Raw genomic sequence first — 22,782 nt, 5'->3', positions numbered from 1 at the left:
AGCCCATGGCAGGGACTCACCAGGCACAAGTTTCTCCCCATTCGGTCACAAAGAATCACCGCTGCTGCGCTGAGGCCTGGCCATTACCATATCCATAGCCTAAGGGCTCACAGGTCTGTGGGCTACTGGAGTTCGGACACCAGAAAAAGAGGCCCCCACATCCAGCACAATGGGTGGGAATCCCTGGGTACCCTTGGGCAGGTGACTCCTCCTTGGGGTTCGGTTTCCTCACTTATAAAATGGGTGTGGGTACCAACTCCACGGGCATCACTGTGAGACCTGGTGAGTTGACAGGGCTGAGCCCCTGGCACAATGGCAGTGCCCCGGCGATTGTCTCAGTCTCAGTGCCCCAGGGCAGAGGTGGAGGGGGACCGGGAGAGGAACATTGTTGGGAAATGTGGAGTGTGATTTGGGGAAAGAGGGCCTGGCTTGAGTCCCAGCTTGTGTCTGCAGGCAGTGGCTCACCTCCTGGCTCCTCCCAACCTTATCCCACATCCAGCCTCCCTCTGTGGTGGGTGATGGGTGGTGGGTAGTGGGTGAGACTTGAGGATGAGGAGGGTGGGAGGGGGCCAATCTTGTATCCATCTAACAAATATGGACTAAGCACCTACTGTGTGTCAGGCACGGCTCTGTGGCTGGGGACACTGAAGTTAAACCAAGGCTGCACCACAGACAGCGAGGGGCTTTGCAGGTGTTGGGGGGGGGTGTTGCTTCCCTTCCCCTGGTGCCACCAGGGGCGGCCTCTTTGGGAAGGTGACATTTGAGCAGAGTCCTGAAGCAGCAAGGGAGCCTTGTGGATCTGGGGGAAGGGCATCCAGCAGAGGGAACAGCCAGTGCCAAGGCCTGAGGTGGGAGTGAGGCTGCCCTTCTGAGGAAGTGGGGGTGCAGTGCTTGAAGAGAGACTGGGGGAGGTGAGGACAGGGTGGGGGGCGGGGTACAAGGGCAAGGTCTTGTGTGCACTGTGCCACTCAGGAGAAACCGGGAGCAGGGGAGGCTTCTGAGCAGGACAGGAACAGGATCTGATAAGGTCTCACCTTAACCTGCTGCACCACCAGGGAACTCCTGGATATGTTTTTCATTGAGATACAGTTTTAATTGAGATACAACCGGATAGGTTTTGGGAGCAGACAAGATTGGAATCACAGACCCAAGGTTGAGTTGGGGGTGGTCTGTGTCCCTCAGGCCTCCAGCAGCCCAGCCGCCCATCCCCCACCCACCCCGGACTCCTGGTTGGGTGGCTGGCCCCTCTGTCCCTTCCAGGGGCCTTCTGGAAGCAGCCTGTGTCTGGGAGTCTCTGCCACCGGGGCCTTTCCCTCCCGTTCTTGAACCTCCGCAGCCCCACCCTCTGCACCCGCGCTGCGCAGCCCAGGCAGGGCGGGAGGAAGACTCTGCCCCGCACCTGGAGGAGGGAGATCTGTGTGCGCCGGCAGGGGAGGGAAGGGGGGGCACTTGTGCCGCGTGGGCGATCCTGCAGGGGAGTGGAGGCTCCTTAAGGCTGAGGCGGGGGCGCGGGCCCTGCAGTCTCCTCACCCACAACCTTCAGTGGGGCATCCAGGCCTGCAGCCTGCGGCGTGGGTCCGGGCGCCGAATCCCCTGCCGCAGCGCACAGGCTGGGGGAGGGGGCGGGGAGAGGGGGCGGTGGAGGAGGGAGAGGAGGGGAGGGGAGGGGATGTGGAGGGGAGAGGAGGGGAGGGGAGGGGAGGGGAGGGGAGGGGATGGGGGGAGTGGGCGGCGGCGGCGGCGGGGCGCTGGCCCAGGAGGGGCTGCCCTGAAATACAGCAAATTGTCGGGTGCGCTCAAGCCTGCCATTTCCAGTGCTCTCCCGTAGCCCCCGGCAATTATGTGAAGAGAAATGAGCCTTATTTTCCTTTTTCCTCACAAAGGAAGAAAAGAAAAGGTTTCCAAATTGCTTTCAAAGAGGGGGCTTGGCCCTGTGCTTCCCGAGCCCACGTAGGCACCTTTCTGAGGCTGCCCCCACTTGGGCCCCGTGCCAGGAGGGGAGTGCGGAGATGGGGCAGCGTCTCTTCCGCAGAGGTCCCAAGATCCCGGAGGCCTCTGAGGCCTTGCTGAAAGGCAGAGTCCCTCTGTTGGCCACCACCTCCTGGGTTAGATGACCTGTATCTGTCAGCGCACCCCCACCTAACAACCCCCATCACCCCCCCAACCCCCCCACATATCACCACCAACTACAACCTCCACCTTTCACTCCCACCTGACACCCCCCACCTATCACCCCCACCTACAACCCCCCCACCTAACACCCCCCACTGGCTGGTTTTGAGGGTTTTGAAGATCGCTGCTGAGGGATACGGGCCAAGGTTTACTTACAGTCTGCATTTTAAACGCAAGGACCATGTTCAGGGGCGGCTGGAGCAGAGGAGGGGGCTGAACCCAGTGGGCTGGGAGCCCCTGCCCACCCGCTTCGGGGAGGCTCTGGGGAGGAGGTTAGAGCGCCTCTTCACACACTCCTCTCCTGCAGCCCACAAGTGCTGGCTGCAGAGAAGCAGAAGGAAGCCCACAGGCACGGGGACCCAGCACAGGCAAAGGCCCTGAGGCAGAGAGCCTGCATCTTCAAAGGACAGAGGAAAGCCTAGTGTGCCTGGGGTGCAGCCAGCTTGCAGGGCTGCCTGCGGGGATGAGGCCGGCAGATGGGCTGGAGACGCTGCCTGTGAGGAGTTTGGCTTTTGTCCAAGACAGCTGGGAAGCCACGAACGAACGAACGATTTTCAGCAGGAGAATGACATAGTCAAATTAAAACATTAAAAAGAAAAATAGCATACTGTGAAAAATAGACTTTTGGGGGCAGGTACTAATCTATGAGTTTTCGTAGCTATTACATTTCTGCGACCACCAGCACAATCATGATACTGAACAATTCCATCAGCCCCCAAAGTCCCTTGTGCTGATGCTTTGCAGGCACCCGCCTTCTACCCCTACCACCTAGCACCCCTGATCTGCTTTCCATCGCTATAGTTTTACCTTCTCCAGAATGTCCTCCCATGTAACCATTTGAGATCAGCTTCTATCACTCAGCATAATGCCTTTGAGATTTATCCAAGTCATTGAATCAATAGTCTTTTATTGCTGAGTAGTATTCCATTGAATAAATAAGTTATTTCATTGCTACTGAATGGAGATCTACCAGTTACCTTTTTCTCTATTAACTTTCAGTTTAATTCCCTTATGGGGAGGGTACAAACTATGTATAACTTCAATTTTTAAAAGGAGTTAAGGTTTATGACCCAGGATATGGTCTATATTGATGAATGTTCTGTGCGCTCTTGAAAGGAATGCCTATTCTGTCTGTCGTTGACGGTGGCAGGTTCTGTAGCTGTTAATTAGATCCATTGTGTGGAGACTGTTGTTCCGTCTATATCCTCACTGATCTGTCTACTTTTTCTATCAAATGGCTGAAAGAAGAGTGTTGAAATGTCCAACTATGATTGTAAATCTTGTCTGTTTTTCTGTTCATTTCTATCCGCTTTTACTCGGTGCATCTTGAAACTCTGTTGCTAGGTACCTACACTTTTAGGGGCATTATCTTCTTGGGGAATTGACCCTTTTATCATTATAAAATGTCCCTTTTTATACCTGGTAATTTCCCTCACTCCAAAAACTACATTGTCTGATATTAAAATAGCCAGCTTTCTTTTGATTGCTCTGTGCGAGGTATATCTTTTCCCAACCGTTTACTATTAACTATATTATAAAGTGGATTTCTTTATACACAACATATTATTGTGTCTTGTTAGTTTTCAATTCATTCTGATAATCTCTGATTTTTAATTGCTATGTTTAGATCATTTATATTTAATGTAATTATCAATTTTTTTGGAGTAGAACTTCCATTTTATGACTTGATTTCCATTTGCAACCTCTGTTACCTGTTTCCCTGTTTCCCCCTTTCTGCTTTCTTTTGGGTTGACTGTTTTTCTGTGTTATATTTTAATTAATCTTTTTTTTTTGTGTGTGTGTGTGTGTCTTTTTATGGCCTCACCCTTGACATATGGAAATTCCCAGGCTGGGGGTTCAATCGCAGCTGTAGCTGCCGACCTACACCATAGCACAGCAACGCTGGATCTGAGCCACGTCTGTGACCTACACCACAGCTCACGGCAACGCAGGATCTTTAATCCACTGAGCAAGGCCAGGGATTGAATCCAAGTCTGCGTGGCTCCTAGTTGGGTTCATTACCACTGAGCCAAGACGGGAGCTCTCATTAACTAATCAATTTTCGTTTTAACTTAGGAAGGCTGAGTAGATTCTAAACTCTTTTTCCTAAGTTTTCACAAAAGCTTCTTGAGACAATACAAGCTGCCTCCTGAGTATATCAAAGAATCTGTCTAGATTTTCATTTTTCAGACTTGTCAGAATCGTAAAGCTACCACTCGAAAACACACTGTTTTACTTTCTGTCTGCGTGAGGCGGTGGGTCCACCTGGATGTCCCCGAGCTGGGAGGGAGGTGCTCTGTGTATAAGCTTTGTGAATGTCCTCCAGACGTTGTCCAATTGGCAGATGTTGACTTCATACCCCCTGAGGATCTTCCAGACTAAATCCCAAATTTCCAGGGAACTTTGCCCCGGGAATTTGGGACCTAATGGCTACTTTCCTAGGGACCCTACAAAAATTTCTTAATCCATTTCCATTCTTACAGAATCGTGCTAAGTTGACCCCATTTTCTCTAGTCCAACAATGATAAATCTTTTCCCCTCAGACATGAAGTTCGGAGCTTTTTCATTTTTATAGAAGTACAGTAAAAACCAGTATATTCAGCATTCTCTTGACAGAAACCCCATTAGCCAGCACTTCTTCAATCTATCACACAATCAGCTAATTGAATCTGAGCCAAAAGAGCCCTTGGAGATTGATCATTTAGTTTAGCGCCTTGCTTTATAGACGAGGAAACTGCCACGGAGAAGTGGAGTGATTTGCCCCAATCCAACCACGAGGCGTGGGTGACTCTTGACGAGACCTCTGCATCCCTGGCTCTCAGCCCTGTGCACTGTCCAGATCCTAGCTTAACATTTATGTGCCTCTAAGATGCCTTTTGGTGGAAACTCTGAAGCATCCTGTGCTTTCAAAATGCTGAATTCAGTCTTAGTGCTATTACATCGTTGTACTGCAGTCTTGGTGAATATTGATGCCGAGTGGGATGTATATATATTCCAGATGATAACTTGGCTAATTGGAACATTTGGTTAAAGGAAACATATCATTTTCTGGGCATGTCTGGTATAGCTTAGGCATTCAGTATAATATTAGCTAATTTAGGCTGATGCTAGTAACTGAATTTCCTGTACTTTGAATTTTGTAATATTTATTTTCCTGAAAAAAGTTTTTATTTTATTTATTATTTTTAAAAAATTGAGATAGGAGGTCCTGTTGTGGCTTTAACAGAAACCAATCTGACTAGTATCCATGAGGATGTGGGTTCGATCCCTGGCTTCACTCAGCGGGTTAATAATCTGGTGTTGCCATGAGCTGTGGTGTAGGCTGCAGATGTGGCTTGGATCTGGCATTGCAGTGGCTGTGGTGTAGGCCAGAACTGCAGCTTTGATTCAACCCTTAGCCTGGGAATTTCCATATGCTGTGGGTGTGGCCCTAAAAAACCAAAAAAAAAAAAACAAAAACAAAAAACAAAACTAGAAACTTGTGATAGAGGGGACGTGGGGCTCAAGGAGGGCGGAGCAAGGATGAGCCCATGGTGGTATGTGACCTCTGCCCTTGCTGGAGGGCACAGACCCCGCGCTGGAGTGGGAGCCCAGGAGGAGTGGGCAGAGGCTAGGGGGGAGGTTTGGATGCACTGATCTTGAGCGTCTTTGACATTTGCAAGTGGAGGTGACAGGCAGGTGGTGGGATGTCTGGGTGTTTGCTTGGGGGAGAGGTCTGGGTTGGGACACACAGAGGTCTGGGTGTTCTGGAAGCCCCCGGAAAGAGCACCCCGAGCAGGTACAGGAGGACCAGGCCCTGCCTGAGGAGCCCCTGCATGTGGAGGAGGGCCTTGGGGGGGTGGTGTCAGCAGATCTCAAGGAGAGGGCAGTGGTGTCAAACGCACCAGAGGGGCCAGGGATGGAGTCCTAAGTATAGGGGCAGGAGCTGGGCCAGGAAGTGCTCTGCGGGCTGGGCCGCAAAGACGTGGAATCTCTAACTGAAGCCGCAGGGAGCCCCCAAGTGTTCTAAGCAGGCGGGGGACATGATCAGAGTCGTACCTAGAGAGATCTGGGCGGCTGCGGCTCAGAGGAGGGAGGCTTAGGAGCCATCACGGTTGGTCACCAGGCCGTGGCAGGCTCTGACTCCGGGGGCAGCCATGGGAGAGGTGCTCTCAAGGCTGGGGGCCAGCGGGGAAGGGTCCAGGTGTCACGTCTGAGGGTGGCTCTGGCTGAGACCATGCCCTTGGGTCTGTGGTGGCCCGAACAGTAAGCCCTGTGCAGGTGGCCTGGGTGGAGAGCAGGGCTGGCTACATACGTGCCAGGCCCTCCAGTACCCGGTGGGCTTGGGGGACAGAGCGAGAAAGACTGCTGGGGCAGGTCCACTGTTCGGCTTTCGTCCACCCTCCTTCTTGCACCCCAGGAACATTCCTCATGCAGGTCAGCTAAGGCCATCTCCTTGGGCTGGTCTAACCCCTGTAGAGGCCCCCGATGCCCCCGAGGAAAGTCCGGCTCCTGGGTCTGGCAATAGCTAGGCTGCATCCTCACCGTGCCTCTGCCAAGCCAGGATCTGAGGTCCCCTCTCTGCCTAGTGAGTTGCCCCCCAGCCTCGAGACTCAGCCCTCATCCCTCCCAGCCCCCCACTGCCTCTTGCCCATCCCTGGGCACCTTGAATGCACCTTGGGTGTGGCTGGTGGGTGGTGGGCAGTATAGCTCTTGTGCTGCCTCCTCTGCAGGTCCTTGTGTGGGGAACACATCTGATCAGTTGTGTTCACAGCACCCTGTGGGCATGCGCAGCTGTGACAGCCATCCCTTAGTGGATGTCCACCACGGGTCAGGGGCTTGGGGCTTTTTATGTATTAACTCATTTCATTTTCCCAACAGACCTCAGAGGCCGTGTGGCTGAGGCTGCTCTGGTCCACTGTTGTCCCCTCCCCGCTCCAGGCACATGACTTAACCACACCTCCTGGCCTCCCTTGCAGCCCAGGTGTCCTTGTAAGCCCTTCTGGACCCCAGGGACTGAGGCACATGATGCCCCACTCCAGCCAGGGTTCTCAGCAAGGTGCTCCCTTCATTCTCCATCCCCTCTGCCAGTGGGACCCCTGCCATGGGGACCCACCTGGGACCACTGGGACAATGGCAGAGCTCCCTGGGGCCAGGGGGAGCAACGAGATGGAAAGAGCCTGGGCCCCTGGTGTCACCACACTGCAGGACCCCCCTGCTGGCGAGGGAGAAGTCAGCTACTGCCATGGAGTCTGGGTCCCTGAGCAAGGCAGCGGAGGCAATGATTAGGCCCCATGTGGTTACGCCCATTCTAGAAGTGGGAAATGGGGGTGTGGGCGGTGGGCAGCTGGCCCAGGGTGGCTTAGCTTGTATGTGGAGCGTAGGGGTGAACCCAGGCTCCGATGAGGGTAGAAGCAAAGACGGGGAGGCTGGTAGCCAGAGGGTGCTGGAGGGGAAGGCTGGGAGAAGGAAGAGGTCAGAATCAGAGCCAGGATGCGACCTGCGCTTTGGGGACGCCCCCAGGAGGGAGCAGGAGGAAGAGGTGGGGCTGAGAAGGAGGTGCATCAAGGGGGCAGGGGGCTGGTGGAGGGAGCCATATGGTGTGTGGTTATAGAGGGCAGTGCAGAGCCCAGGGGACCTTGGGTGCAGCCATGAGTGGGGCAGGGCAGTGGCACAGATCTGCATGTCACTTACGGAACCCACACGTTCAGGGCGCCCAGGAATCTTGACACGGCCCGGCCCAGGCCCTCCTGCGGGGGAAGCAGCTTGGGAAGGGTTTAGCGGCTTCTTCAAAATCCCAGTGTGGCTTTTTAACAGCAGAGATGAACTGTGTGGCCCGTGCTCAGCTCCGGACTCACCTCTGGGACCCAGGAAACCCAGGGCACCCCTGCCAGCCCCTGGCTTGTCCCGGCATCACTGCTATTATTTGAACTACTGCACTCACAGAGAGACGCTGCCAGCGTGTTCGAGTCGGTGTTAATTAATTAACCAGCACTTCATTGAGAGTCAATGGCGTAATTGTTGTTCGTGGTGGATAAGTACTAATTGAATATTAAGAACATATTTGTGCAGAAGGAGTTATTTCCGGACGAGCCGTGCCCTTTGTCAGCCAGATGTTTGGACTCGTTTCGGAGGCTGAGTCATTAGCCAGGAGCCCCCTGGCATTGGCTCTGCTGCTCTGTGTCTGAGGAGGAAGGTAGGCGGCTGGAAGAACTGGCTCCTGGGCCGTGAAAGCCGGGGGCGGGGGTGGGGGGCAGGGGGGCAGGGGGGTCCTCCACAGACAGACCTGGAAAATAATGGTTGTCGTAAGCAGATGACAGAGACATACTGAGCTTTAAATAACGCCATTCTTGGTGTGATTTTAGGCTTTGCAGGACACCTCCCTCCTTTTAAAATCCTTCAAACAGGGAGTTCCCACTGTGGCTCAGTGGGTTAAGAACCCAACCAGTATTCATGAGGATGTGGGTTCGATCCCTGGACTCCCTCGTGGGTTAAGGGTCCAGTGTTGTTGCAAGCTGTGGTGTCGGTTCCAGACACGGCTTGGATTTGGTGTTGCTGTGGCTGTGGTGTAGGCCGGCAGAACTTCTGTATGCTGCAGGTGCAGCCCTTAAAAAAAATAAATTTAATTTTAAATTAAAATAAACTTCTTCAAACAGATGGTTTAATCCTGTCCAGTGAAGCAGGCAGGGTGGGGCCTGTCAATACCATTTCACAGATGGTGAAACTGAGGCTCTGTGAGGCAAGGTGACTTACTGGGGACCAGAAAGCCACAGAATCCCACCTGAGGCCACATTCCCCCCTCTCACTCCCAACCCTGTGGTAGGCAGCTCAGGCTCAGGCCCCTAGCCCCTGGTGAGCTGAGGGGTGGGTGATGGTCTGTCACTGGTTCTCTGGGGGCCCCGGGTCTGGGGCCACCTGGCCCCCAGCAGTCAGAGCCCTGGGCAGGTTCCCACTCTGCTGGCTGGCTCGGTCACGTCAGGGCTGCATGAGGCACTGTGGTAGGGAGTGCAGGCTCTGAAGCCAGAATTCTTGGACTCAGAGCTCCGCTCCAAATTTTTGCAAATCTCTTAAGCTCTCTGGGCCGCAGGTCTTACCTCACAATCTCTGAGTGGCCCAAACTGTGCCTTTGCATAAATTAAGAAAAACCTCCCCTCCCCAAGGACACAGGTATGTGCCAGGTGTACTGTTTGGTGAGAAGATCACGGGCTGCTCTCTCGGCCAGATGCCTTTGTTCAGTCAACAACCTTCCCAACTGTACACGGCAGCCCTGCCTACAGGGTTGTCATGATGGTAAACAAGATATCACACAATAGGCTCCTAATGCATGTTAGAATCTTCCAGTTTTCTGACCCATCTCCTCAGAACTGGGCCTGACTCTGCTGCCACCCACACATTGCCGGCAGCTTCCTCGGAAGGGCTGATAAGGGGATGGTGACACATGAACCAGGAACGTGAGAAGAGACAGCCCCTGGCACCACTCTGAAGGCGGCAGAGGGTCTGCAGAGCCTGATAACAGCGCATCTCGGAGCCCTGGCCGCAGGACTCTTGAGGCTGGTGCAGCCTCTTAGTCACTGACCTGCGGGGAGCTCTCTCACAGCTGCATGACGCTCTTAGTTCGAGCTCCCCCAGAGGCAGACCAGACACAGGACACAAATCTGGTTGCGCTCAAATTTAATTGGGAGGTGATTCCAAGAAAGACTGGCAGAGGAGAGGGACCTCCAGGGAGAGGCCACAGCACCCATATGGCTGGGGGTGTGTGGCCCCAGGACTGCTGGGGGCGGGGCATTGACTCCAGTTATCACACCTGGGCAGGGGGGCTTAGGTAGGGGGGCCCTTTCAATGGAAGATTGGGAAGTGGAGGCCACAGGGCCTCAGTCTCAAGGATAGTTCTTGCTGTGCACCAGGCACCGTTTTATGTCATTCCAGGGGCGTGTCGTGATTCCTTTGGGTGTGTGGGGGGGCTGGAGGCAGGCCGCAAGGCTCACAGAGGCCTAGTGCCTTTCCAGAGTCGAGTGGCTCCAGAGCCTGGGGCTGTCAGCAAGGGCTGTGCTGTTGGAGACCCACCAGGCACAAGAGCGCCTGTCCCACAGCACACCCTGCCCCCTCCTCCCCACCCCCCTCTGCCGCCCCCTGAACTCAGCCCAGCGGCTGCAAGGGGGAGGCTCTGTGTCAGCAGCTGCCCAGGGCCTGTGTCCTGCTGCAGTGCCCTACTGTGCCTCCTGTGCCTCCTGTGCTGATCTCAGCCCTGCCAGCTGCAGACCAAGGCCATTTGTCTGGGTCAGGGCCTGGGGGAAGCCCCAGCTGCCCACCTCACTCTCCAGGGACTTTCTAGAGCTGGGCACCACCAGCAGGCCATCAGGCCCTCTGAAGGTCCCTGAGGAGGGAGGCAGAGCCACCTGCCCTTAAGGACCCCTCCCCACATCTGATGGGCAGAGCAGCCTCTTGGGAGCTCACAGTCTGATGGGGGAGGCGCTGCTCCAGGCCTGGGGCAGCTCCAACTCCCCATCGGCAGGGTAGTAGGCCCCAAGGAAGCCACACCGTCACCCAGAAACACCCACAGAAGCTGGGAGTGTGGGGCGGGGGGCTGGGGGGCGCTGCCTGGGTACCTACCCCTCCCGGGAGAGGGCACCAGGTCCTGGAACCCCAGGCAGTGCCTTGCCGGGGAGGGCGAGGCCAGGGTGCAAGAGCTGGGGCCACCTGCATCTCTCCCCAAAGTCTCTGTCGTCACTCACACCTGGACTGTGTCACGGAGAGGGGTTCTAACAGAGGTTGCTCGTCCTCACGGTCCCCTGGGTGGCCTCCAGGGCTGTAAGCTGGGAGCAGCTGACAGATGGGGGGGTGACATCAAGGGGGCTCCCCTGTGTAGGTGTCTCAGAGGTGCACGAGCCGTCGCCTGCCAGCCTGGAGTGTGGGCCTTTGGCCAGCACTGCCCATGGCCAGGCCCTCACCCCAGACCCCATCACAGGCCCCCCTCACACCAGCAAGCTCTCCTGCAAAGCCAAAGACATCAGAAGTGCCCCAGGAAGCCGCCCGCCCCCAGGGCGACAGACGGGACTATTTATACGAAGGAAGCGCAGCCCTGTCACCTCCAGCTCCAAGTTGCCTTCTGCTTCCCGCGCCCCCGCTCCACGCCCGGGCTGCTGCTTGTCTATATTGGGAGCTTGGCAGGTGGAGGGAGTGGGACCCTCCCCCACGCCCCAGGTTCTCTCCCCACCGTGTGCCAGCCTGGCCCTGACCCTTCAAGGATGGGCCCACCCTTCCTGGGCCGCCTGGTGGGTGAGGTCTCTGTCTGGGGGACAAGCCAGAAGGCCCCCTGGAGAGGGGGACAGAGAGGGTGGGATTCCTGGAAGACAGGAGTGAGGAAGGGGTGGAGGAAAACGGGTGTAGAGACAGGGCTAGGGGACCAAGGAGCAGGGAGGGGGTCAGGTCTGAAAAGAAGGCGCGGCGCAGAAGAGGAGTCAGGAGTCTGAGGGGCCCCCACCCTCTCAGTGACTGCGTGCAAATAGGAAAAGGCGCCCTCTGCAGGTGGATGCGTCAGGGGACGATGTCAGTCAAGCGTGTGTGAAGATTGTTCCCAGAGGGCTGGGCCCCAGGCCAGGTCTCTCCGCAGGCAGAGAGCTCGAGGAGGGGTGGGCCCCTCTCAGCCCCTCAGGACCTGGCAGTCTGCCCCTGAGCCCGGCAGGAGGAGAGGCTGAAGGAGGCAGGCCTGCCCGCCCGAGCCCTGCCCTGCAGCTGCTTCCCGCATACCCCAGGGCTCCGCCACCGCAGCAGCTTCTCACCACCCGAGGCACACTCCACTCAGACAAAACTTACCATCTCAAGACCCGCCAGGCTCACCAGGGAGCCCAGGCTCCTCAGGAAGCCACACAGCAGGGTGCTCCAGGCCGGCAGAGAGCCGGCAGGAGGCCACCGTGGCCAGCTCCAGCCGGGTCTCCCACCCAGGAGAGTCCCCTCCTGATTCCCATCAGTGGCTGCCTCCCTCTGGGAGCAGGATCCACATCCTGGGCCCACCTGGGTGCATTCTCCGTCCTGGTCTCTTGGCACACAAAGTGGGCCTCCCAGCATCCCGGGCACACAGGGCCCTGCAGCCTTGATTCCTGATGGTGTCCTGTGTCAGAGACTGAGGTGCAATTTGCATTTTAATAAAGAAAGTTGTGTTCCAGTCATTTGCATTTAAATAAGGTGCTGCTTCCTCCCTCCCTCCCTCCCCTGCAGGTAGCAGCACCTTTGGGAGAAGACGGCTCCGCAGGCCTCCGTTCCTGCCCGTCCTCCCCAGCCAGCTACAGTGGGGATCCCCTCTTCATCTTGCACTGTCTGCAGAGCTTTCCAGCGCACACACACATACACACACACACACATGCACAGGCATATGTACCCAGCAGGTGCACCCTCCCACCTCATGCTACTGCCTGTACAAGCACACATGCAAGAACACACAAGTTCTCTCACACACACACATATGCATCCACCACATGTACACGCAAACACGTGCAGCAAGGAAGCGGAGCACGCCAGCTGGTGCATGAAGACACGTGCACACACCACACACTCAGCATACGCGTGCACAAGCATACACATCAGCACACACAAACACCTAACCACCAAAGTGACACGATGCTCCCGGGCCTTGTGCTCTAACCCCAAGCCAAGTAAACCAGCTCTTGGAATCACACACATGTGCAGTGACGCCCACGAACCCACCATATCTGATTGTCCCTAACTCTGGATCCTGTAAATTGGGAGGGGCCGAGACGCTTGGGGGGGAGGGATGGCCCATGGTGGGCTCATGGCCAGGGTCCCCAGAAGTCCCCTCCTCATTCAGCTTTGCTGCAAACACCTCTGGCTCCCTGCACGCCTCGCCTCGGGGCTGCCAGCTTGCTTTTCCTGCTGAAGCTCTGCCTCCTGAAGCAGCCTCCCCGCACTCCCCCGAGCATCCCAGCCCCCAAACTCCCAGTTGCTCCAAGACAGCATTCTCTTTGCTCTTCCTGAGCCCGCCTCTCGTCCTGCCTCTCTGCAGTGCCAGACAGGCACACACTTCTTCCTCCCAAAGCCCAGGCTGGATTCCAGGCACAGGTCCACTTCTGCACAAGGGTGGGACTTGCGCAGACCAACAGGTCCCAGAGTTGGAGCCACAGCATATGGTCGGGGTTCAATAATGAAGGCTGGCATCGCTTCGGACCCCCGGATGCACACAGCCCTGCTCTGGGCATGGCCATGTGGCCCCAGGACCAGCTCAGAGCCCACCCGGGACTAAGCAGATGCCACATCATTCAGTTTGGCGCATAGGACTGCAGCAGGAGGCACGCAGCTCCGCGCAGAGGGTGAAGACCCGGGTGCTCTGTCATCCTGCCTGGGGAAGCCTCAAGTTCACTTCTGTAAGATGGGGTGATGACGTCCGCCCACTCTCCTCAAGGGATGGCGGGAGGAGCCAGTGAGCAAGAGCACACCCTTGTGCTGGGGAGCTGCAAGGCAGGGCAGGAGGGCGAGCCTTCCCGGATGGAGATCCCGGCCCAGAACGGCAGGCAGAAGCCCAGGCAGAGCCAGGGTGGGGCCACTGTCATCCTGAGGCCTCCGAGGCTGCATGTCTACTCCACCCAGGACACCCAGACTACAGCTGTGACCTCGGGGCCATGCCCAAGGAGCCAAAGGCACTGTCCCATTTATTATTATTATTATTATTTTTTGCTTTTTAGGGCCACATTCGTGGCATATGGAGGTTCCCCGGCTAAGGGTCGAATCGGAGCTACAGCTGCCGGCCTACATCACAGCCCCAGCAACGCAGGATCCAAGCCATGTCTGCGATCTAACCTCAGCTCATGGCAATGCCAGATCCTTAACCCACTGAGTGAGGCCAGGGATTGAACCCGCAACCTCACGGTTCCTAGTCAGATTCGTTTCTGCCGCAAAGGCACTGTCCCATGTATAGACGGACAACTTCAAAGCCAGGAGCCTTCTCCCCCCCAGGCCTCTGGCCGGCCCACGACAGTCGGAACTTGGGCGAGATGGGAGGTAGCGCTGACAAATCTTGGGGTACTTGGACGTAGAGGGCCTGCAAGGGCAAGGGCCCGAGTCAGGAGGGTGCTGGCCTGCTTAGGGACAAGGACGCTGCTGCCAGGCGGGTCCTCGGCCCTCAGGGTGTGGGTGAGGCTAGCCACCTCTGGCTCCCTTGCCCTGGTCCACAGAGTCCCCAAAAATGGCTGTCATGTTCTGTGGGTCGTGATGGGGAAAAGGGCAGGAAGCAGGGCCTCTGACAAGAGGCCAACCTGGGCTTCCGTGGTCACAGGGACGAGGGTGCTGGCTGCCAGGGTCGGTCATCAGGGGAGCTCAGACTCAGGCCATGGGGTCAAGTTTGCTCCAGACCCTCAGGATCTCCTTCCTAGTGGTTCCCCCAGGGGCTGACCTGGCACAGCCGTGCTCATAAATGCCCTCAGAGGAGTTCCCGTTGTGGCTCAGTGGTTAATGAATCCGACTAGGAACCATCAGGACTCCGGTTCAACCCCTGGCCTTGCTCAGTGGGTTAAGGATCTGGCATTGCCGTGAGCTGTGGTGTAGGTTGAGACGTGGCTTGGATCCTGCGATGCTGTGGCTGTGGTGGGGGCTGGCAGCTGTAGCTCCGATTGGACCCCTGGCCTGGGAACCTCCATATGCTGCCCTAAAAAGACAAAAGACCAAATAAATAAATAGATAAATGCCCTCAGAGCCACAGTCAGGTCTCATGAAGGGCCAGGGCTCAAATTCCACCCACACCTCCTGCTACAGGCCTGTCTGTGCAGGTAGTGCCCCCAGCCCAGCTCTGCCTGCTCCCTGCCCCTGCCCGTGGCCCAGTCCTGCCCCCCGCCCATCGTGGGGCTGCGCCTCCTTAGGGCCCTGGACCTCTTCTTGGGGGCTCTGAGCCTTTGCCTTCCTGGCCTCTCCAGCAGGCAGATCCTTGCGCAAAAGCCCGCAAGTGGGGGAAGCCACGCCATTGACCAAGATATGTTTTTACTGCATTCATGACGCACCAGGCCGCATACCAAGTGCACTATTTTATCTTCACGACAACACGTAAAGCAGGTGTGTTTTTCTTCATCTTACAGAGGAGGAAGCTGGCGTTTTGCCCAGCCCTTGATGCCCCCAGGGCTCCTCATGGGGCATGTGCAGAGTAGGGTTCACTTGGGCAGTTTGTTTCAGGCTCTGCTCTCACCACTCAGCCCCATTCACTTCTGTGCGGCCTCCTTCCCCCGCCACCTCCCACCCAGGTTTATTCTGCTCCTGCTTTGTGTGTCTCTGCCCAGAGTTCACATTTAGAACCGAGGCCCCTCACCGATGCGGTGCCCCCGACCCCTCTGGTGTCTGGGGAAGCCTAGAGACCCTTCTCAGAATAGCATTTGTAGACCCGCACAGTAAAATTTATAAGATTCAACAGACACCAATTGTATTAAAATGCAGTTATCTAAATATTAAGAAAACAATTGCAACGGAGGAATACATGTATTTCTTATGAATGTACTAAATAGTAGGATCGAGTGGGGGGGCTAATAAAACTACCATCATTTTGAAGTGGGGTTGAGCATAAATGATAGTTGAAGATTTCTGCCTCAATATAATGCCATGTGAACGTGCCTGCACTTTCTGCGGGTAACAGAGCCACAGGGTCTATGACGACTCCTAGGGTTTGTGGCTGACATGCACAGTGGAAGGAGGTGCTAAATTTTAACTAAAGAAGAGTGAAAATAAAAACGTGTTTCTTTTCCTGTCCACGTTTACAGATGCCCAGAATTCTATACAGGGGTCCCTGGGGATCTGTAGGCCCCAGGCCTTTCCTAGTAGCTGGAGACAAAGAGGAAATAGGTGAACTAGGCAGAGAGGGGGGTGCAATGCAGGGGAGACACAGAAGGAGGTGGCGGGGCACCTGAAGAAAGGGGGCGTGGCTGGGGGGGTCCCTGGCAGTGGGGGGGTGTCTGAGTCAGGAAGTGTGGTGGCCATGAGGTGCGAAGTTTCTCATCCTGCTGAATATCTGGATCCATCCTAGGACTGGCAGAGCCTGGGACCACAGAGCCCAGGGGGCTGGCTCTAGCTGTGTGTGGACCGCCGCTGTGAGGCCCGGGGCCGGTGGGGAGTCCATTGCACTCCTCCAGCTCGCCTGGGCGGCCGCAAGGTAGAGAAAAGGGGTGGATTGGGTACATTCTCCAGCAGGATTTCTGAGTTGAAGGTACCAGATGAAGAAAGGAGAAGCGCTCGCCACCTCTGGCCCCTGCCCAGCGCCTGGGCTCCCATCGATGGTTCCAGGGCCTGGCCCTTAGAGAGACTTGGTGGGTCCCTGGCTCCGCCCCTGTGCCCAGCCCCATCCCCAGCCCAACAGGGGTCCTGCGGAAGCTCAGGCAGGAGGCAGAGACAAGGGGGGATCCCCCGACAGGGGCCAGGTGGCAAAGGCACCTCCCAGTTTCTCAAAGCTAACGCCCTCTCTTTCCCTGGAGGCTTTGCGGACACCTTCCCACCACTGCTAACTGGCCAGGCTCTGCTAGAGGACTCGCAGGACTACTACCTGCTCTATTGACACAGATGTCCTCTGTTTACTCTCACTTCCCAGGCAGCTCAGGCACGTCCCTGGCAACCCAAACACAACCCAACCCCCAGGGTCATTTCCAAAGACAGCTGCAAGGCTCCGATGTGCCACCTCAGATGAAAACCAAGCGCCCCTGCGTGGATGCTCAGCAAATGCTGACTGAAGGGTGAGGTGCACCTGGTGAGGAGAGGCACCTGCTCCGCCCTCTGCTCTGCTCTCTTCCTTTGACCTTGAGGCCCCAGATGATCAGAGACACCCGCAGCACAGTGAGAGCAGGAGGCTGTCCCACGCCCAGAGGCTGAGGCTTGGCCACCGTTTTGGCCCATTCAGGCCCCGCCAGCGAAACAGCTGGGCGGCAGGAGAGCCAGCCTCTCTCCTTGTCCCTGTCTCTGTCCCTCAGCCTCTCTCCATCCCTCGTTCCGCATGGGTTGCTCTTTGTGGCCAAATCTTTCACCTCCCCTCCAGCAGCAAGGCTATGGGAGGACTTCCAGCCACTCAGGAGGGGTCACTTTCCAGGATAGTTCTCTTTGGATGCCCGGGGAGCCTCGAAGATTCTGGAAGCCTAGATCAGGGGCTGGTCAACTGTGGCCTGTGCACCACTCCAGGCTCGCCACCTGTCTTTATATGGTTTTAAGTGAGTGAAAAAAAACAAAACAAGACTATGTGGGGACAAGTGGAAAGTGATTGGAAATTAAAACTTCATTGTCTGTAAATAAAGTCTTATCGGCACATGGCCTCGTTCAGCAGTCTGCATGTTGTCTATGCTACTTTTGCCCCATCATGGGGTCAGGGGTTGCAACACAGACTGTATGTGGCCTGCAAAACCCAAGTATTTCTCATTGGCCCTTTTATGGATAAGTTTGCCCGCCTGGCCTAGAGCCAGAGTGGCCTCTGGAGCCTGGACCCGGGCTGGAGCCAGGCTGGCCCTGATCAGCTGAGAGGGAAGAGTTTACACAAGCTGGTCCCCCCACCTCCCTCTAGTTATGAGCCATATTTCCTACTTTTACCTCAAACGAACCGGTTTGAAGATTTCTCAGGATGGGCTTGGGCTCCCACAGGGGACCCTGAAAGTTGTCCTTACAAGGCAGAGCCGCTCCCAGGCCCCGTGGAGCACTTCGTCCTGGAGGCCACAGGCTGTGGGGACCCCCCGGTGGGCGGAGTTACCAGGCTTCTCCCGAGAGGCACAGGGAGGGCGCCGTGGCCTTGGGTCCGACAGGAGACCCATCGGGCTCGGCCCCCGCCTGGCTAAGGGAGCGGGGGAGGAAGGGTAGGATGGGGGCAGCCCCCTCAGTCCCCTTCCTAGGACCCATGGGGTAGACTTTTGGTCCCACTCCAGCTCTAGGGCTGAGCCAAGCAGACCTCGCCAGCCATTTCCCCCTGGCATCCCTCTGCCACCTCCCAGGATTCCCTTACCTCTAACCACCCGGCCCAGGGCAGTGCCGCCTGTGTGTGGCTGGGCCCTGGAGCCCAGGAACTGGCGGGGCCTGCCCAGGCTGCGGCATCGAATCCTCCCTTGCCTCCTGCCGTGGCTTTATTAATTGCTTATATTGGAGCCTGTTAATTGGCAATAACCAGCGCGGAAGTGTCTTTTAATCACCCCCTCTCAGGGCCCTGAGGCTGTGAAGGATTGGAGGATTCAATAAAGAGAGAAGGAATTAGCGCCCCATCCTCTTCATGATCACAGTTAGATAAACTGCCAACACCTGCCACCCAAACAGAGCCAGAAGGAGAACTGGCCCCTCAGGAAACTCCACGGGTGAGGGGAGAACGTGGCACACCCACGCCACCCCCGTGCTCACGCACAAGCCGAGGAACCCAGGTGCGTGCAGACCCCCGCCTCGCCTCTTGTGCTGGCCCGGAGCGCTCCCATTCATTCAGGAGGCATTTCTTCAGCACCCAGGACCTGCCAGGGGCAGCGCCCCCAGAGGCTGTCCCAGCAGGAAGAGAGATCAGCCCAGACCTCCCTCGGGACTCGGGGGCCACACGCACTACGCAGCTTCCCAGCGGACCATCTGCTTGGAGAGAGCTTCGTGCCCCATGTGCAGCATATCCTGGACTGAGCACACCTGCCCCGCCTCCACTGTACCCAGGTCCCTCCATCGTCCCGCCTTCTCCCAGACCTACCCCACCCACCAAGCCCAGATCCACCAGGCCCACCCTGAGCTCTCGCTGCCCTTCACTGGGCCACTGTGGCTCAGTGCAGTGTCAGCGCCCTCACCTTCTCTCCCCACCTCCAGGCCTGCCCTCTGCCATCCATCCTGGCCCAGGTGCTGGGGGGGGGGGTCTTCTAAACACAGGTTTGTGGCGTTCCCGTCGTGGCACAGTGGGAACGAATCCGACTAGGAACCATGAGGTTGCGGGTTCGATCCCTGGCCTCGCTCCACGGGTTAAGGATCTGGCATTGCCATAAGCTGTGGGTGTAGGCCAGCATCTACAGCTCCGATTAGACCTCTAGCTTGAGAACCTCCATATACCGTGGCTGCAGCCCTAAAAAGATTTTAAAAAATTAAATTAAAAAAATAAGCACAGGTTTGTTTGGGACAGCAGCCTGTCTGGCCTCTAGCCCTCAGAGAGGGTGGGTGGTCTGGTGAGACCTGGCTGAATGTCTGGTTCGTGGGGGTCCCCAACAGGAGAGGCAGGGGGTTCCGCTGCAGAGGGAGGTGGAAACCCAGCGACATCTTGGAGACACCCTCAAGGCTGAACCGTCCAGAGGGCACGTCCCATCCTGCCCACCATGGCTTGGATTGGGCTGAAGCTTGCCAGTCCCCAGGGGACAGGGCCGGGGCAGGGGGATGATGCTGGGACGCCTGACGCCCTCAGGGTGCAGGGCGAACCTGTCAGGGCTTTCCCAGTGGAGGCGGAGCTTGCCCTGCACAGGTACAGCGAGGAGGCACGGACCACAAGGCCAGGGTGACCCCAGCCCTCCCCCGCTGCAGGACGGCAACTAATTTCTGAAAACCCTGCTCCTGGCTGGAAAACCATAAAACGAAAAAACAGTTTCATTCATTTTAATGAGAAAATGACGCTATGTTCCATCCCCTGACAAGACACACAATTTCTCAGATAGAAAAACACAGCCACTGAACAAGGAAAACAAGTTTACGGACGTGATAAACAATGACCTGAAATTAAAGACTGTGGCTCGTAACTAAAATGCAATGTGATAAAGCTTTCTCTCTCCCACACAGGAGCTGGGCGGGGATTTTGGGGTCTCGTGGCTTCCTTGCACTGAAAAATAGAGGTGGAGCAGAGAAAAATAACTTCGGGGCACAGTGAAGGCTCCCCAGAAAACATGCGCAAACAGGTGGAAATGGCTGCACAGGCAGCAGGAAATGCCTCCTCGCCCTGCACCACCAGCTTCATGAAGTCAGGCAAAACAGTTTGGTTTTGCAAAGGAGCCATGGGACTCAGCTTCGTCCCACAGGAGAGCCTCTGCCTGGAGACGGCAGAGTCCAGTAAACATGTCATGTATGTCCTAGTGGAAAATTGTAATACAGAAATAAAATTTGTTAATTAGGGTGTTCCTGTTGTGGCTCAGCGGGTTAAGAACCCAACCAGTATCCCTGAGGACTCAGGTTCAATCCCTGGCCTTGCTTGGTGGGTTAAGGATCCAGTGTGACCGGGAGCTGTGGTGTAGGTCACAGAAGTGGCTCGGATCCCACATTGCCATGGCTGTGGCTGTGGTGTAGGCTGGCAGCTGCACCTCTGACTTGACCCCTAGCCTGGGAACTTCCATAGCTACATGTGTAGCCCTTAAAAGGAAAAAAAAAGAAAGCCAAAACTTTTAGTGTTTAATTAGTGGGTTTGGGGGTGGAACGTCTCTATAAAAAAAGGGGGTTTGTTGTGAAAAGCGGTGTAGTCCCTAAGGTAGGGCAAAAAGTCTCCAAGTGCAGTGCGGGAGGCGAAGTCCGGTGTCCCCCAGTACTCGGTTCCCAGGTCCCCAGCCCTGTTAGCGGAATTTGGGAGCCACAGCTGAAGGTGAAGCACTGAGGTGCTGCCCACTTCCCTCCACCCAGGAGCCACAGCTCCCTCTCCAGCAGAGGCCCCAGACGAGGAAAAACCCCAGGAACATGCTTGGAGTTTATAAGATTCAAACCAAAATATAGGACAATAGATTCTATAATCAAATCAGATTCCTTTCCCCTCCCTTCCTCCTTGTGTGAAGCTTGCTTGTTTACAGCCCCCAAGGTCCATTTCCCCACTTTATGGCAATAAAGCCCCCCATTTCCTTTGAAGCACCCCTCCCCCACTCTGGATAAGATTGGCTTCCTTCAGGCCCAGGGGTGGGGCCTGGATGTCTGCAGCCAATCAATGAAGCTTCCCAGCCACAGGATTTGGTCCACAGATAGGCACAAGACCCAACTCAGGTCAATGAGACACAAGAAGATCTTGAAAAAGGAGTCCCTTTGCTTTCCCAGGAGTTGCCAGCAGAGCTGTACTCACTGCCACCAGACTTGAAGGAGGAAGCAGAGCAACACCAGGAATACTGAAAGCCATCGTGTGGGGGCCAGAGAAGGCAACATTAGGCTAGGGTTGACACCATAGAAAACAGAGAGGAGAGGCTTGAACAAGGTCTCTAGTTATAGCACTGTGCTGCTGGATCCAGCCTCACCTGAAGCAGTTAACTTTGCATTTTGTTTTATTTATGTAAGACTTTCTACTGTTTAAGTCAGTGTTTTCTGTTACTCACAAGTATTCCTTTCTGATATTCCTGGTCTCTCCTCCCCAGAGTATCAAGGGTCACTCCCATGTTGGACAGAAAGGAGAGGCCCTGGCACGGGATTGCACAGGGTTACTGAAGATAGAGGCTACTGAGAATGCCCCATGCAGGGTTGGTGGGGACCAGTGGCATCTGGTTCATGATGGATATCTCAGACTAAGGCAAGAGCTCATCGCTTCAAAGGATTAGAGCTACTTATACAAAAGCTCTAGAGGCCCCGTCAGGGCTTTCCCACCGGGGCTGGCTGCCCCTCGAGCATCACTGACCAAGGGCTGAGGACAGAGGGGCTTGCAGCACAGCTGGGGGCCCTTCAGAGCCTCTGCTGTTCCTTCCAGTCTGCTTCCCAAACCCAAAGAAGTCCACCGAATGTTGTGCCTCCTTTTTAGTGGCAGAAAATTCTCTTTCGCTTCGAGAATCTGCCGACTTGCCTCAGACCACGGACCTGCAGGATCCCAGTTGAGGGGGCAGGCCCTGAATTATGTCCCAGTCTCTGTCACACACGCATCTTATTGAGACACTGACTTCCTTCTGGTCAGACCCTATAGGTCTTTTGCTACCGATACAGAGCAGAAGCCTGTGGCAGGGTGATGCTGGTGGGATAGGGGATGGTCCAGGGCTGCAGGAGGCGCTAGGCAGCCAGTGCCCCTGAGGAGGACAGTAACGGTCCACGACCGTCTTGGTCAGGTGCAAGCAAACAGCTTCTGGGGTTTTCTGTTTTATCACATGGAGGGCCTTCCATTTTCCAGATCAGCCACTGAATACCAAGCGCGGGGGCTGAACGAAGTTGCTCCTCCAGGAGACTCTATCTGGAACTGCAGCTGCCACCAAGGTCACCACCCGCTGAAGTGGATGGCGCGCCATGCTTGCTGGCTAAGATCTAGCTGTTGTCCACACCAGCTGCCTGTGTGCTAAAGTGGGGGTGTGACCAGATCATCTCAACTCCATCTCTCTGGGGTCTGCTGGGGGCGCTCAGCTTGGCGGGCTCCTCGGGGTTGCTGTGCCCCACTGCCTCTGTGGACCATGGGGGTGTGAAGCGGCTCTAGTTGCCAGGTCAGGAAGCCGATGTGGGCTTTCTGTCACCCGTGGGGACTTCAATTTCCTCTCCAGAACTTGGGAGTAACTCCTGAGGGGTCGAGGGCCCCCGACCTGGTGTCGGGTGAATTCAAGTGGGAAGTGCATTGCTCCTGAGCTATCCAAGTGCCCCTGAGGTCCCAGAAGTCAGAGTTAGCCAGGTACTCATGTAACCATGTCCCCATCTGCCACGTCTGTGCTCAGCAACCCGGCAATGGCAGCAGCTTCCTGCCCGGGAAGATGGATGGAAGAACCCTCACCTCCTCTGTACTATGCCAGCAGGTTCTTGTTCAAA

The sequence above is a fragment of the Phacochoerus africanus genome, chromosome 9, assembly GCF_016906955.1.
Source record: "Phacochoerus africanus isolate WHEZ1 chromosome 9, ROS_Pafr_v1, whole genome shotgun sequence".
In the NCBI taxonomy this organism is placed as follows: Eukaryota; Metazoa; Chordata; class Mammalia; order Artiodactyla; family Suidae; genus Phacochoerus; species Phacochoerus africanus.
Note: the sequence above shows the minus strand (reverse complement) of the source record.